Source organism: Bubalus bubalis, chromosome 2 (genome assembly GCF_019923935.1).
Source record: "Bubalus bubalis isolate 160015118507 breed Murrah chromosome 2, NDDB_SH_1, whole genome shotgun sequence".
Taxonomy (NCBI): Eukaryota; Metazoa; Chordata; class Mammalia; order Artiodactyla; family Bovidae; genus Bubalus; species Bubalus bubalis.
In genome coordinates, this window is record NC_059158.1 from 18099807 (window position 1) to 18114881 (window position 15075).

Consider the following 15075-nt stretch of genomic DNA (forward strand, 5'->3'; position numbering starts at 1 on the left):
TCTGATGTGTTTTAAAGCTACACATATGTAACCTATCTGACTTGCTTTAATTTTAAAGATAAGAACAATGACCTTTTGAGGTAGCAGCATCTGAACCAGAAGCACCAAAAAAAAAGTAAGTCTTTTAGCAACCTCCAGCACCTAATATGCAGTGTTATAAAATAGGTACTCGATAAATGTTTGCTGAATAAATAGGGATAAGAAGGCAGGCAAATTTATTCTACTTTGCACTAGAGAACAGCAGAAATAGAAGCAAGGAATGAACTTATAGAAAGGCAGATTTGAGGTCAATTTTAAAATGTGCTGTTTAGAAAATACAGGTAACCAAAAGTCAAGCAGGCTTTCTTGTGAAGTAGTAAATTCCAAGTTATTGCAAAGTAAAGATATTAAGGTATAAATGGAGGTATACGTACCATCTAACTGAATGCATATCTTTAGATGATTGGTTAGACCTTTGTAATTTAATAATTCTATATAAGTTACTGCAGGATGAGCAAGTTTTATCTTTGTAAACCATGTAAAAGAGATAAACATTTACACACACTACACAGATGTGCTTACAAAATGTGGTTTCTAAGTTTTCTTTCCATAGTATTTTCTTCACCAGTGTCATTTTCTGTTGTCAGAAACAAATCAATGATTAATACATTTATGAATATTTATTTTGAGTCTGCTTAGTATCTGACACTATACTGGCTAAGTAAATTACAACTGTGAACTAGAATGTTTTTAACTCTTGTTTTATGACCTTTAAACAGTGCTAATACTTACACAAATGTTCCCCAGTTACATAGATGATCCACTTAATTGAACTGATAACCTTAAACTTTCTAAATATCACAATATGCTCTTAAAAGGATACTAGAGACTGTATTGTTTCTCAGGGGGCTTATAAAATAGCATATTTATTATTTCATTCATCTATACTGAAGAATATAATCAGGCACTGCATATATTATTCTTTTTAAAAAATCCTTATTTAACTTCTGAATGGATTCTTAGGCTAGACAGTGTTGAAGGGGTAGGGATCTGGTATATTCCTATAGAAGGGTCAATTCTTACATTTTTTTAAGCATGCAAAATCTTAGCACATGATGGATAATAAACATGGGATTTTTATGACAGATAGTCATCTTTTATGTAGATAGTCACCTTCTAGCTAAGAAGGTCTCTCTTTTTCATTGTATGTGCAAATTTGGGGAAGAAGAAAGTGGTATCTAAGAAGTCAATCAATTTACCTGCCAAAAGAAAAAGAAAAAATCAAAGAAAGAAGAAAGGAAGGAAAGGACAGGGGAAAAAAAAAAACATATCTGACTAAACACATTATATATAGCCAGCTGGAATGCATGAAATACTAGAAGTGGCCATATCCCACCACAGAAAACATCTGATTAATACTGAGTGGTAATATTCAACTCTATGCCACATAGGCAGATTTGGATAAATTCTTAATCACTATTTCCAGGCTACAATGTTGATTCTCTTGCTTCTGGTCTTATGTGCTATCATTCTTTTGCATTTATGTATTCATCGTAAGCCACAATTTTCCATTTATAGATTATTTCCATGAAGTTCAATGTTGTAAGTCTCCTCATGATATATATTGTGGTGTTTCAATCTTTTCAAATAAGTGGTTTCAAACCGCAGCACTCTCTTAGGTAGTTATAGTCTATAAATTTCATCAATACATCATTATCTGATGAAAACAGACCAATCAAATGGTGTCCAGTCTTTAGATCGCTTGGTTTTTTCTGCTTTCAAAAGCTACCCTGTTCCTTCTAGGTTCTTTGAAATGTCAGTTGATTAAGAAAGTCTGCTGTGCTTGAATATAATATCATCAAGATTTTATTATATGGTGGTGTAGGCTCTCTTTCTGCTACTGCATTAGAAGCCTATTCTGTGTCTTACTCTTTTTAATAACCTTAAACAATGCTGATACTCAGATGTTCTACAGTTGCATAAACAATCTACTAAACTGAATACATTAAATTTTGCTAAATACCACAATTTGCTCTTAAAGGGGCAAAAGTGATAAGTAATTGATGTTCAACACATTGATGAATAGAAAAGATAAGCAGCCATTGACAAGTTAGATGCATTCCAAGCGTATTATTTCACCTCCAAAATGATAACGGGACACTTTTCCTAATAGTTTCTGGTTCATTAGGTTTGACTTGCAATCCAAAAGAGTATGGAACGCAAAGTAATTTAGAAGCCAGTTATTATTATAAGAATATGTTTTAGAAATTTCTACACTCTCTGTGATAATACCCAGGCAGAATGCAGCATTCAATATTTATGCTCATTTTTACAATTACTGTGAATTCATACCATGATCCCAAAGTGAGTTTGGGAGATATGGGACACAAGGTCTCTGTGCACGTAAATCCTGTTTTAAGCCAGGGTTACTGGGACTGCTTATATATGCCAAGAAAATCTCCACATGTAAGCACAGGAAGCTCTTGGCTATTATAAAATGTAAATCCTCTCCTAAGAAAACAACTGACTTGAAGTGCTTTTGTATCTGTGGATCATGCTGTCAGGATTTTAGTGTTCTAATAACCCAATTCTAATGAGTTCTTATGATTTATTCAATAAGCACGAAAGGTCTTTTATATAATCGTTACCTTGATGGCTAATACAGTAGGATAAGTATTCTGGTTAGTTATGCAGTTCTCCATAGAGATATCATTTAGCTCTCATCTTTGAATAATCAAAAAAAAAGTTGTAATTGTAATTCCATATTAAATAAATCAGTTGTCAAAATTATTTCTATTTCTTACTTTGGCAATCTGTGTTTAAAATTTGCCAGAAAAATCTGTGAAGTGTAATCTTTCTTCAGCTAGATAAAAGTCACTTTAGCTATAAGACATGGTCATGCAGATGAAGTAATAGTTGTGGATTCCACTTTTTTTTTTTTCAAGGAATTAAGTTAATACCTTTAAATCTACCTAAAAACCTGCCACTGGATTTATAATTAGAACATTACTTATATAAAGAACTGTTTCTGATATTACTTTTTGTTTTATATTCCATAATTATGCCACCAGGCCTCTATTGACAGATAGGTAGGTAATTTCCGACCTTTGCCATTTTAAATGGTATGGCAATGTCCAAGTATTTAAATTTTTGTATAATTTCTTCTTTGATGGAATAGTTGTATTTTATAGTATGTAAGCTGTATCTTAATAAAGTTAATAAAGAAGACAATAAACAAAAAAAAAGTTAAATCAAGGTTATTAGTAGTGTTGCAATATTTTTCCATATCTTTATCAAGCTTTGAAATGCTAGACTTATGACTAACTGACAGAATATTTTTTAACTTATCTCTATAAATCTATACATTATATTTTATATTTTTAAAGCTATTTTTATGTGCATAACTATCCTGATGTGTGGAACATTTTGTCATTTGGTGATTTTCTCTACCCTGAAAATTATTTTGTTTTAAAGGCTATCTTTTTTATTAAAAATATTTTCTTATTTTCTTTTGGCTAATGTTTTTCATATTCTTTCCCACATTTTTAATCAGACTATGGTCTTAGGGATTCCCTGGTGGCTCAGAGGTTAAAACGTCTGCCTGCAATGTGGGAGACCTGGGTTCGATCCCTGGGTCAGGAAGATCCCCTGGAGAAGGAAATGGCAACCCACTCCAGTATTCTTGCCTGGAGAATCCCATGGACGGAGGAGCCTGGTGGGCCACAGTCCACGGGGTCCCAAAGAGTCGGACACGACTGAGCGAATAGTCTTGAATAGTCTAGTCTATGGTCTTATAGTTTAAATGTTAACATTTAAATGTTAATCTATTTATGCATATCATATAAACAGCAGGAAAACACTAAGTTGGCTAAAACAAGATACATTTTTTAAATATCACATATCTAACCATGTGATAATTTAAAAAGTAAACTTATTTTAACCAGTTTTCTTTGTGTTTTTCTTCTGTTGTGCTTTTTTCCCTATCTCTTCTTTTCTAGTCTCTCCTTTTGTTTAGATTTTTAAAAGTTTATCTCTTGCCTAGTTTGATTCCTTTTCCTCCTCTACACACTAATATTCAGATAAACAAACCATTTCTAATCATTTACAATTTATGCCTGAAAATTTCTATAATTAATTAGCTATACATACTCATCAGAGCCTATAATTATCCAGTCTTAAAATGTCTCATCCCACTATTCTCACCATGAAAGAAAAATAAAAAGGACTCTTCAACACATGATTATCACTTATCAATTTATATATCATTTTCATCTATTTAATTCTCTCATTTGGTGGAATTCATTGAGCATTCTTATATAGGCAGTTTAACATGCATTTCTACTAATTTGATCATCATTCTTCTTGTATTTTATTATTTCTGCCTCAATTCATTTTTTAAATTCCTATTAAAATACTTCTTTAAAAACTGCTTTTGTAAAGGCATTTCAGTGGTAACCCATCAGTTTTGGTTTCATCTTAAAATGTCTTTATTTTGCTCTCTTGTAAAAGACAATACAGAAAACATTTGTTTGTCAACATGAAGTCACTCTTAAAATCACTAGTCCATTACTCATTAGTGAAATAGCTATGGGATTTTGTTTTTACTGTCTTCTCTATTAGCTGCTTATAACTTCACTGTATTAAGCTTGTGTGCATTTTGAATATTAATGGATTTCCCAAAATTATTCCATTGCCACAGAATATATGTTTCATAATACATGGAGGTAATTTTAGAGGTCAATTCTTAGTTTTAAAATAAAATTAGTGGTTTGACAACCTAATAGGTATGTATAGCTACTGTCATCTATCCTTAATTTCTGTTATAATATTTATATTTTATCATCTTATTTAAGAGAATTAACTGGCCACATGAAATAAGCAGTGTGTCTCTTGGAAAGAAAAGCCTGCCATAATTATATTTTTAACTCTAAAACCTTAAGATAGTTCCTTGTCTAACACATAGTTTCATTTATTTTATTTTCCTTATATGCACTAAAGCTCTGGTAGTTCATCAAAAAACACTTATGAATCACTTTGAGACCAAAATGAATAATCAGTTCCAAATAATAGAAGCAAGTGTGTGCTAAGAATAGCCAGTGTGGTTTCTTTCTGAGTTCAAAATCAATTGATATTTTTCATAGAATACTTTTTTTTTTTACTATCAGGTTTACTATTGATAGGGCTTCCCTGGTGGCTCAGAGGTTAAAGCGTCTGCCTGGAATGCGGGAGACCTGGGTTCAATCCCTGGGTTGGGAAGATCCCCTGGAGAAGGAAATGGCAACCCACTCCAGTACTCTTGCCTGGAGAATTCCATGGAGGGAGGAGCCTGGTAGGCTACAGTCCATGGGGTCGTGAAGAGCTGGACACGACTGAGCGACTTCACTTTCTTTTCTTTCTTACTATTGATAAATGAAACTAAAACATTTCATGATAGATTTATAGTCATAAGAATTTTTAAACTCTCCTTTCCAAGTCCAAATATCCAGTCAAACCAAACCAAGAAAACTTTGAGTCAAATGATTAGTTTATTTTGCTCTTTCTCTGGCATGAATAAATGGCACCTATCATTTTACCTCTCATAATAAAAAGTATAAGACTGGAAGAGATTTTAGAAATCATGTAGTTTAAACTCCTCACTCTTCAAGATGGGAAATTAACTCCAGAGGAGTGATGCAAATGAATGAGAGATAGCAAAGCCCATTAATTTTGGTGGGTCAAGAAAGCATACAATGGAGTATTGCTCAACCATAAAAAGAAATGAAACAGGGTTATTTGCAGTTATGTGAATAAACTTAGGGCCTGTCATACAGACTGAAGTGAGTCAGAAAGAAAAAAAACAAAATATTGTATATTATCAAATATATATGAAATCTAGAAAAATGGTACTGAGGAACCTATTTGGAGGGCAGGAATAGAGACACAGAAACAGAAAACAGACTTGTGGACACAGCAGGGGAAGGAGAAAGTGAAGTTGCTCAGTCGTGTCTGACTCTGTGACCCCATGGACTGTAGCCTACCAGGCTCCTCCATCCATGGAAATTTTCAAGCAAGGGGAAGAAGAGGAAGGGGAAGAGGAAGCTAAATAAGGTATTTAGCTTGATCAAGGTCTCATATTAGGGACCAAATCAAATCCATGCACAGAGATGCTTAATTTGGGCAGCACTGAGTTTATTAAACTGAGACAGTAGCATTGACATATATACACAACACCATGTGTAAAATAGATAGCTAAGAGGAAGCTGCTGAGTTTCACAGGGAGCTCAGCTCAGTGCTCTGTGATGACCTAGAGAGGTGGGATGGAGGGGGAATGAGAGGAAGGCTCAAGAGGGAAGAGATAGATGTATACATACAGTTTATTCATTCTGTTGTACAGAAGAAACTAATAGCATTGTACAGCAATTATACTCCAATAATAAAAAAAAAGAACGGAATCCATTTTTTTCATGACACAAGCCTGCTTGTGTTCTTCCAGGAGCCACAAAGCAACCAATACTCTTAGCTTATTGATGGATGAAAAGTAGCTAATTTACCATAGCACTGAATTCTCAGAATGCTCATATGAGATATATACTATTGTTCTCCCATTTCTACAGGTAAGTAAGCTGAGGCATAAAAACATTAACTCCTCCAAAGCTGCACAGTTGGCGGATGGTGTGACTGCAAACCCATTATTCAGATTCAGGAAACTGAGCCTTCACCTGATACTTAATACTGCCACTTTATGTACTGATCATATCAGCAGCTAATTTTGAGGGAAAATTCTTGGTTTTGAATCCACTGAGGATGGGTTTTATCTTGACTTTTTCTTTTCCTGGTGTTTAATGAAGAAGCAAGCCTTAAAAATAAGCTTTAGATCCCCTTCTGATTTGGAAAGGTCCTAGGAGAGAATTAAGTAGATGAAAGCTGAGATTTCATCCAGTTGGCTGGAATGAATAAAAACCTAACTGTTCTATAATACATCCCAGGGATGAGAGTCAGCCGGAAATGCACAATGTGAGCCAAAAGATAATGACAGCAAACAAAGGAAAAAAGGAAACTTTCCACTCAAAAGCCCTAGGGAGACTGATTAAAGAATGAAACATCTATGGGTGTCTTTGACTTTGAGAGTCAGCACCACTTGCCCCTTGAATCTAATCTGATCCCGACTGGGGAGTTTTACTTATACTTGCTTCCAAGTCAGTAAGAGTAGACATAAGTTTCAGTGATTTCTTAAAAAATTCATTGAGTGCTGGATTCTTATCAAAGAAGATGTTAAAATATCTTGGAATCCAAGAGGTGATGAGTCTTGGATGTCTCAATTTTCACTATACTTGTGAAAGGCAGACAGTAAACTTCACTACATTTTAATAAAGTATCAATACTTAAGAAAAATCACAGAGTTTTGGAAACAAAACAAGTGAATTCTACCATTATTTCTGCCAAGAAACACCACTGTAGGCAAATTAGGGTACAGTAAAATAAGGTATTTAGCTTGATCAAGGTCTCATACTAGGGACCAAATCAAATCCATCTACAGAGATGTTTAATTTGGGCAGCATTGAGTTTATTAAAATTCAGATCTATTTGTCCTCAGGCAGACTTGACATTGACAGTGACCGTGGGCACTACTGCTTCCAAAATGCTTTGTAGTTTCTGCCACTTCTTTTTTTCTTTTTTAATTTTCTTCAAATTTATTTTTGGATGCACTGGGTCTTTGTTGCTGCTCATGGGCTTTCTCTAGTTGCAGCAAGCTGGGGCGACTCTCTAGCTGTGGTGCGTGGGCTTCTCATTACGGTGGCTTCTCTCGTTACGGAGCTCTAGGGTTGAGAGGCCTTCAGCAATTGCAGCTCAAGTGCTCTAGAGTGTGGATTCAGTAATTGTGGTGCACTCAGGCTGAGCTGCTCTGCAGCATGTGGGATCTTCCCGGGCCAGGGGTTAACTCCCGTCCTCTGCATTGATTGGCAGGTGGATTCTTAATCCCAGTGCCACCAGGGAAGTCTGTTTCTGTCACTTCTGGCCCCTGATGATATGTGGATTTCCTACTTCTTGTGTTGATGTGGAAACTGTTCAAAAGAAAAGTGGTAAGTACACCGAAATTCCATGAATCATAACAAACCACTATAATTAACGAAGTAGATGAGATTGTTAACTCTATTTCTTTCCCAGTAATCATGTCCTCTACCAAGAAATGTCTTGATGACATCCCTCTGTAAGTATACTGTGAATGTGGGCATGCAACATTCCCTCCCAAATAAAATGGCACAGTGGTGATGCTGTGCTAAGGATCAGCCTAGACTCCAGAAGCCTTGACAGTTTTTCTTGTTCTTTTGTACCTCTGTTATTACTATAACATTCTGACAGGGTTCATTACTAGTCTTAGGAGAGGTAGCATTCAAAGGAATATATGTTATGAAGCTGTATTTAAAAAGCACTTCAGTTCAGTTCAGTTAAGTCAAGTCACTCAGTCATGTCCGACTCTTTGAGACCCCATGAATTGCAGCACACCAGGCATCTCTGTCCATTACCAACTCTCAAAGTTTACCCCCAAACTCATGTCCATCACTTTGGTGATGCCATCCAGGCATCTCATCCTCTGTCATCCCCTTCGCCTCCTGCCCTCAATCCCTCCCAGCAACAGAGTTTTTCCCAATGAGTCAACTCTTCGCATGAGATGGCCAAAATATTGGAGTTTCAGCTTCAGCCTCAATCCTTCCAATGAACACCCAGGACTTATCTCCTTTAGGATGGACTGGTTGGACCTCCTTGCAGTCCAAGGGACTCTCAAGAGTCTTCTCCAACACCACAGTACAAAACCATCAATTCTTCGGCACTCAGCTTTCTTTGTACTCCAACTCTCACATCTATACATGACCACTGGAAAAACCATAGCCTTGACTAGATGGACCTTTGTTGGCAAAGTAATGTCTCTGCTTTTGAATATGCTATCTAGGTTGGTCATAACTTTCCTTCCAAGGAGTAAGCGTCTTTTAATTTCATGGCTGCAGTCACCATCTGCAGTGATTTTGGAGCCCAGAAAAATAAAGTCTGACACTGTTTCCCCATCTATTTCCCATGAAGTGATGGGACCAGATGCCATGATCTTCGTTTTCTGAATGTTGAACTTTAAGCCAACTTTTTCACTCTCCACTTTCACTTTCATCAAGAGGCTTTTGAGTTCCTCTTCACTTTCTGCCATAAGGGGGGTGTCATCTGCATATCTGAGGTTATTGATATTTCTCCCAGCAGTCTTGATTCCAGCTTGTGCTTCTTCCAGCCCAGTGTTTCTCATGATGTACTCTGCATATAAGTTAAATAAGCAGGGTGACAATATACAGCCTTGACGTACTCCTTTTCCTATTTGGAACCAGTCTGTTGTTCCATGTCTAGTTCTAACTGTTGCTTCCTGGCCTGCATATAAGTTTCTCAAGAGGCAGGTCAGGTGGTCTGGTATGCCCATCTCTTTCAGAATTTTCCACAGCTTATTGTGATCCACATGGTCAAAGGCTTTGGCATAGTCAAGAAAGCAGAAATAGATGTTTTTTTGGAACTCTCTTGCTTTTTCCATGATCCAGCAGATGTTGGCAATTTGATCTCTGGTTCCTCTGCCTTTTCTAAAACCAGCTTGAACATCTGGAAGTTCATGGTTCACGTATTGCTGAAGCCTGACTTGGAGAATGTTGAGCATTACTTTACTAGCATGTGAGATGGGTGCAATCGTGCGGTAGTTTGAGCATTCTTTGGCATTGCCTTTCTTTGGGATTGGAATGAAAACTGACCTTTTCCAGTCCTGTGGCCACTGCTGAGTTTTCCAAATGTGCTGGCATATTGAGTGCAGCACTTTCACAGCCTCATCCTTTAGGATTTGAAATAGTTCAACTGGAATTCCATCACCTCCACTAGCTTTGTTTATAGGGATGGTTTCTAAGGCCCACTTGACTTCACATTCCAGGATGTCTGGCTCTAGGTCAGTGATCACACCATCGTGATTATCTGAGTCATGAAGATCTTTTTTGTACAGTTCTTCTGTGTATTCTTGCCATCTCTTCTTAATATCTTCTGCTTCTGTTAGGTCCATACCATTTCTGTCCTTTATTGAGCCTATCTTTGCATGAAATGTTCCCTTGGTATCTCTAATTTTCTTGAAGAGATCTCTAGTCTTTCCCATTCTGTTGTTTTCCTCTATTTCTTTGCATTGATCGCTGAGGAAGGCTTTCTTATCTCTTCTTGCTATTCTTTGGAACTCTGCATTCAGATGCTTATATCTTTCCTTTTCTCCTTTGCTTTTCGCTTCTGTTCTTTTCACAGCTATTTGTAAGGCCTCCTCAGACAGCCATTTTGCTTTTTTGCATTTATTTTCCATGGAGCGCGGCCGAGAGGTGCTACCCCATGCCCGAGGTCAGGGGAGGCGGCAGAGAGGAGCAACCCCAAGTCCAAGGAGCGGCAGCTGCGCAGGCGCAGGAGGGCTGCTAGAGCTACTCAATGTTCAAGGTCAGGAGGGGCGACTCGTCCAAGGTAAGGAGCAGAGGATGCGTTTTGCTGGAGCAGCCGTAAAGAGATACCCTACGATCAAGGTAAGAGAAAAAGCACTTACATGTTCAAATTCACCTGAAGTCAAACATTGCCAAGTTAAATCCCTGAAAGTCTATATGTTATATATCAAACTGGAAATTAAAACAAACAAACAAACAAACAAAAAAAGCTGTATGTGCAGTGTGCGTAGGTTTCGGAGATGAGAGTGAAGACATGATGTTAATCCATGTTTTTGGAGGAATGTAGACTACTTTCAGTTTCTGAAAAATAATTTGGAATACAGTATCAAAAATATTTTTAAAAATCCAAAATTCTTCTAAATGGAAGAATTTTTCCTAAAATAGGATTGTACAAACCTCAAGTACACAAATGTTCATCACAACTTTGTAGCAGCAAAACACTGAAAACAACAGTAGATAATTGAATTTAAATGATGGCATAAAACATAAGTGAATTCTATAAAGCTATTAAGAATATTATTATAGAAGTACATGGACTGACTTAGAAAGAAGTAGAGAAAGAAGTAGTTTAATTACAAGTAAAAGAAAATTGAAAAAAAAAAAAACAATATCCAGAGTATTATCTTACTTTTCTGCAAAAATACTCAAATAGATTTTGTAGAGAGGAAGTATATACCGCAAAATGTGAAACAGGTAATACCAATTGTCTGATTTATGTTTACTTGATCTTTCTGGTTTTTTTGTAAGTATGGATTGTTTGTGTAATTAAAAATTAATTGACAAATGTGTCACCCCCCGCCCCCCAATTAAAGCAGTTGTTTCAGTATTTTAGAGATTCAAAAGTACAGATCAGCTTCTCAGTTGGCTCAGTGGTAAAAAATCTGCCTGCCAATGCAGGAGATACAAGAGACACAGTTTTGAAGATCAGGAAGATCCCCTGGAGAAGGAAATGGCAACCCACTGCAATATTCTTGCCTGGAAAATCCCATGGACAGAGGAGCCCGGCAGGCTACAGTCCACAGGATCTCGAAGAGTCAGACGTGACTGAGCACAGCATAGCACAAGGTACAGATCAAGCCTTCTGTTCATCTGTAAATTAAACCTTGAATCCCATTTCTACACTGTTTTTCCTGTCTTCAGAATCTCTCTTCCTTTGGGGCTGTCTCTATTCTTGATCCTACTCTATTTTATGTTTGACTGGAACAGTGTCAGTTTACCTGGGTCTTGGTTTTCCCTACTGCCATCATGGCTGAAATACAAAAGTAAAAAAGGCAATGTGGGCTTTTAAAATTCATCATTATAATTGCAAAATGTTTTCACTTTTCATATTGTTTTTCTAAATACTCATATTTCAACTTTTACTAAATTGTCCATGTTATCCTTCTAATAATTTCATTATCTACAAAGAAGAGGTCATAAATTTAAAAAAGTCATAAATTCGGCACTAAACTTTTAGCAGTTTTAATCATTAAATACTATTCACACTTCTTATTTTCTATTGTTACATGAAGGATGAAGATAGGCAAACTAACAACCTTGAAAATAAGGAAATTTATTTCACAATTATATTTGGATTTCTATTAAGAGATATTGAGTCAAAAGTTTTTAGAATTATCTGCATTATCTGGTCCAGCCACTACAAAGACTGTCAGATTAGAATACAAAGGAAAATCAAACCTGAGTTCAGTAATTGTCTCATTGTTCTTCCATGCTATGAAATATCAATGTATAATCTTCTACAATAACTAAAACAGTAAGCCAGTTCCATTTAGTGCTTTGCTCAGCAGAGAAGTCTGTTTTTGTGTTAGTTTTGCCAAATATCAAAATGAATCCACGCACGCATGTATACCTGTGGTGGAGAAGTCTTTTGATTAGCTTTTTGTAATAATATTTATCAGTTTTATACCTTTTTTAAAAAAGTGTTTTATTTACTTCAATTGCTCAACCAGCAAAATAATTTAACAAATTCATAGTCCCTGAGCTTAGAAAATTTTCCCTCTTGTTCCTTTAAAGAATCAAAGTACAGATTGAATCTGGACTTTCTTTGATGATTGTAGTTGTTGTTTTTTTTTTTTTAAGTCACTCTCAAAAGAAAGTAAATACTAAATGTATAAAGTAATTGTAGAGAGCTTAGTAAATAATAATTTCTGAGTTTCTAAGAATATCATTGTTTCCTGCTTTTAAATTACCAAAATAAATAAAAATAAAATCTTTGATACATTCAGATAAAAATCATTTAGAAACATCAGGCTCTTCTATAATAATTCATAATATAAACAGATGTAAAAATTTATTTAAAAAATAAATTTTGGCATTTCTTTAAGGAATCTAAGTTGAAGCTAATAGCATTCAAGTATTTAATATTTTTCCAAGAAGATTTTAGGAAGTATGAAACAGATAGCTGAAGAAACAGGTGTACCTAGATTTTGATATGTTTTTTCACAGAAAGGGACTTTTTTCTCTCAAAGTTTAATTGATAGTATAAATGAAATAATTTTATTTTGCCAATGGAAAGTAATTATAGACTCTTGTCAGATGACTATCACCACTGAACTATCTATGACTTTCAAGTTACTAACATCTGCAATTCCACATACAGATAGAAAGGACTGGTGCTGAAGCTGAAGCTTTGATAACTGGCCACCTGATGCAAAGAGCCGACTCATTGAAAAAGACCCTCATGCTGGGAAAGATTGAAGGTAGGAGGAGAAGGGGACGACAGAGGACAAGATGGTTGGATGGCATCACCGACTCAATGGGCGTAAGTTTAAGCAAACTCCAGGAGATGGGGAAGGACAGGGAAGCCTGGAGTGCTGCAGTCCATGGGGTCGCAAAGAGTTGGACACGCCTGAGCAACTGAACAAGTGTTCATTCGTCTAGACATTCATTTATTCTGTCCTTCATTCCACAGTCATTTTAGAGACTGTTCGTGACAGACCCCAGAGATAAAAGATGGACAAGAAATGCATAGTATCTGCCTTCTCAAAACTCTTCTACTGATAGGAAAATCCAACCCTGAAAACAATTGTAAGACAGTATAAATGATAGGCGGAGAAGGCAATGGCACACCACTCCAGTACTTTTGCCTGGAAAATCCCATGGACGGAGGAGCCTGGTAGGCTGCAGTCCATGGGGTCGCTAAAAGTCAGGCACGACAGAGCGACTTCACTTTCACTTTTCACTTTCATGCATTGGAGAAGGAAATGGCAACCCACTCCAGTATTCTTGCCTGGAAAATCCCAGGGATGGGGGAGCCTGGTGGGCTGCCATCTATGGGGCCGCACAGAGTTGGACACGACTGAAGTGACTTAGCATAGCATAGCATAAATGATAGGGTAATCCAGGGCAACATGGGAGCATTGACGAGGGGCAACGGGCCTACTCTCTATGGAAGGTTTCCCAGAACTCCCATGGTTAAGACCTGAAGGAGGAGTGTTTATGACTGGTGCAGAGAAATGAATCGTAACTCTTACCTTACCATCTTGTCTCGAGACTTCCCTGGTGGCTCAGACGGTAAAGTGGTAAAGCCTACAGTGCGGGAGAGCCGGGTTCAATCCCTGGGTTGGGAAGATCTCCTAGAGAAGGAAATGGCAACCCACTCCAGTATTCTTGCCTGGAAAATCCCATGGATGGAAGAGCCTGGTAGGCTACAGTCCATGGGGTCGCAAAGAGTCGGACACTACTGAGCAACTTTTCACCATCACGTCTAACAACTCTTCTGAAACAACGATCCCTGCACAGATAAGCATAACCTAAGTGCACAAGATTACATGGAAGAAAAGTCATGTCTGTGTATATGAAAATGGCTAAAATTAACCTGAAGTGATAGTAAGGGGAAAGGTGTGCCACGTCTAGGCCACTTTTTCTCCTCTTCAGTTGGACTTTTAGGCTATAGTTGACTCTGAAGGTCTGTGTCTGAACTTGAAAGATATACAGTTTGAGGTTTGGAGGGGAAGATATTGGCAGTTATCTAAAAAGCAAATTTATCTTTACCCATTCATCTGTTGATGGATTATGGAAATTGTAGTTATTTTTAAAACACATAGATACTATTTGTATCAGATTATTCTGATGTGTGGGAGCTATACTCACTTCCCTAACATTCTAATCATAAGGCCAGTACTGCCAGCACACACATGCTCAGTCAGGTCAACTCTTTGTGACCCCTGGATTGCAGCCTATCAGGCTCCCCTGTCCATGGGATTTTCCAGGCACAAATACTGGATGTCTCCTGAGTCTCCTGTATTGACAGGCAGATTCTTTACCACTGAGCCACCTGGGAAGCCCAATATTCTAATTAATCAAAGTAATTTACAGTATCTCATTGAGTCTACTTCACAAGCTTGAGGAAATATTAGCTTCTAGAGTGGTACAAATATGTAGAATTAGAGAGAAAATGAATGTTGAACATTTATTGAGTATTTAAGTATCTGGAAGATACAAAGCTCAACAATTTACATCTATTATTTTCTTTATTTCCTTGCAACAACAGCCTTGTGAGCAAGGTGGTATTGATGCTTTTTTTACACTGAACAGCCTGAAACTTAGAGATATCAAGACGCTCCCAAGGTGAGGCAGTGTGTCTATGACAGGGCTGGAAGTTGAAAGCAGAATGCATGTATCTATA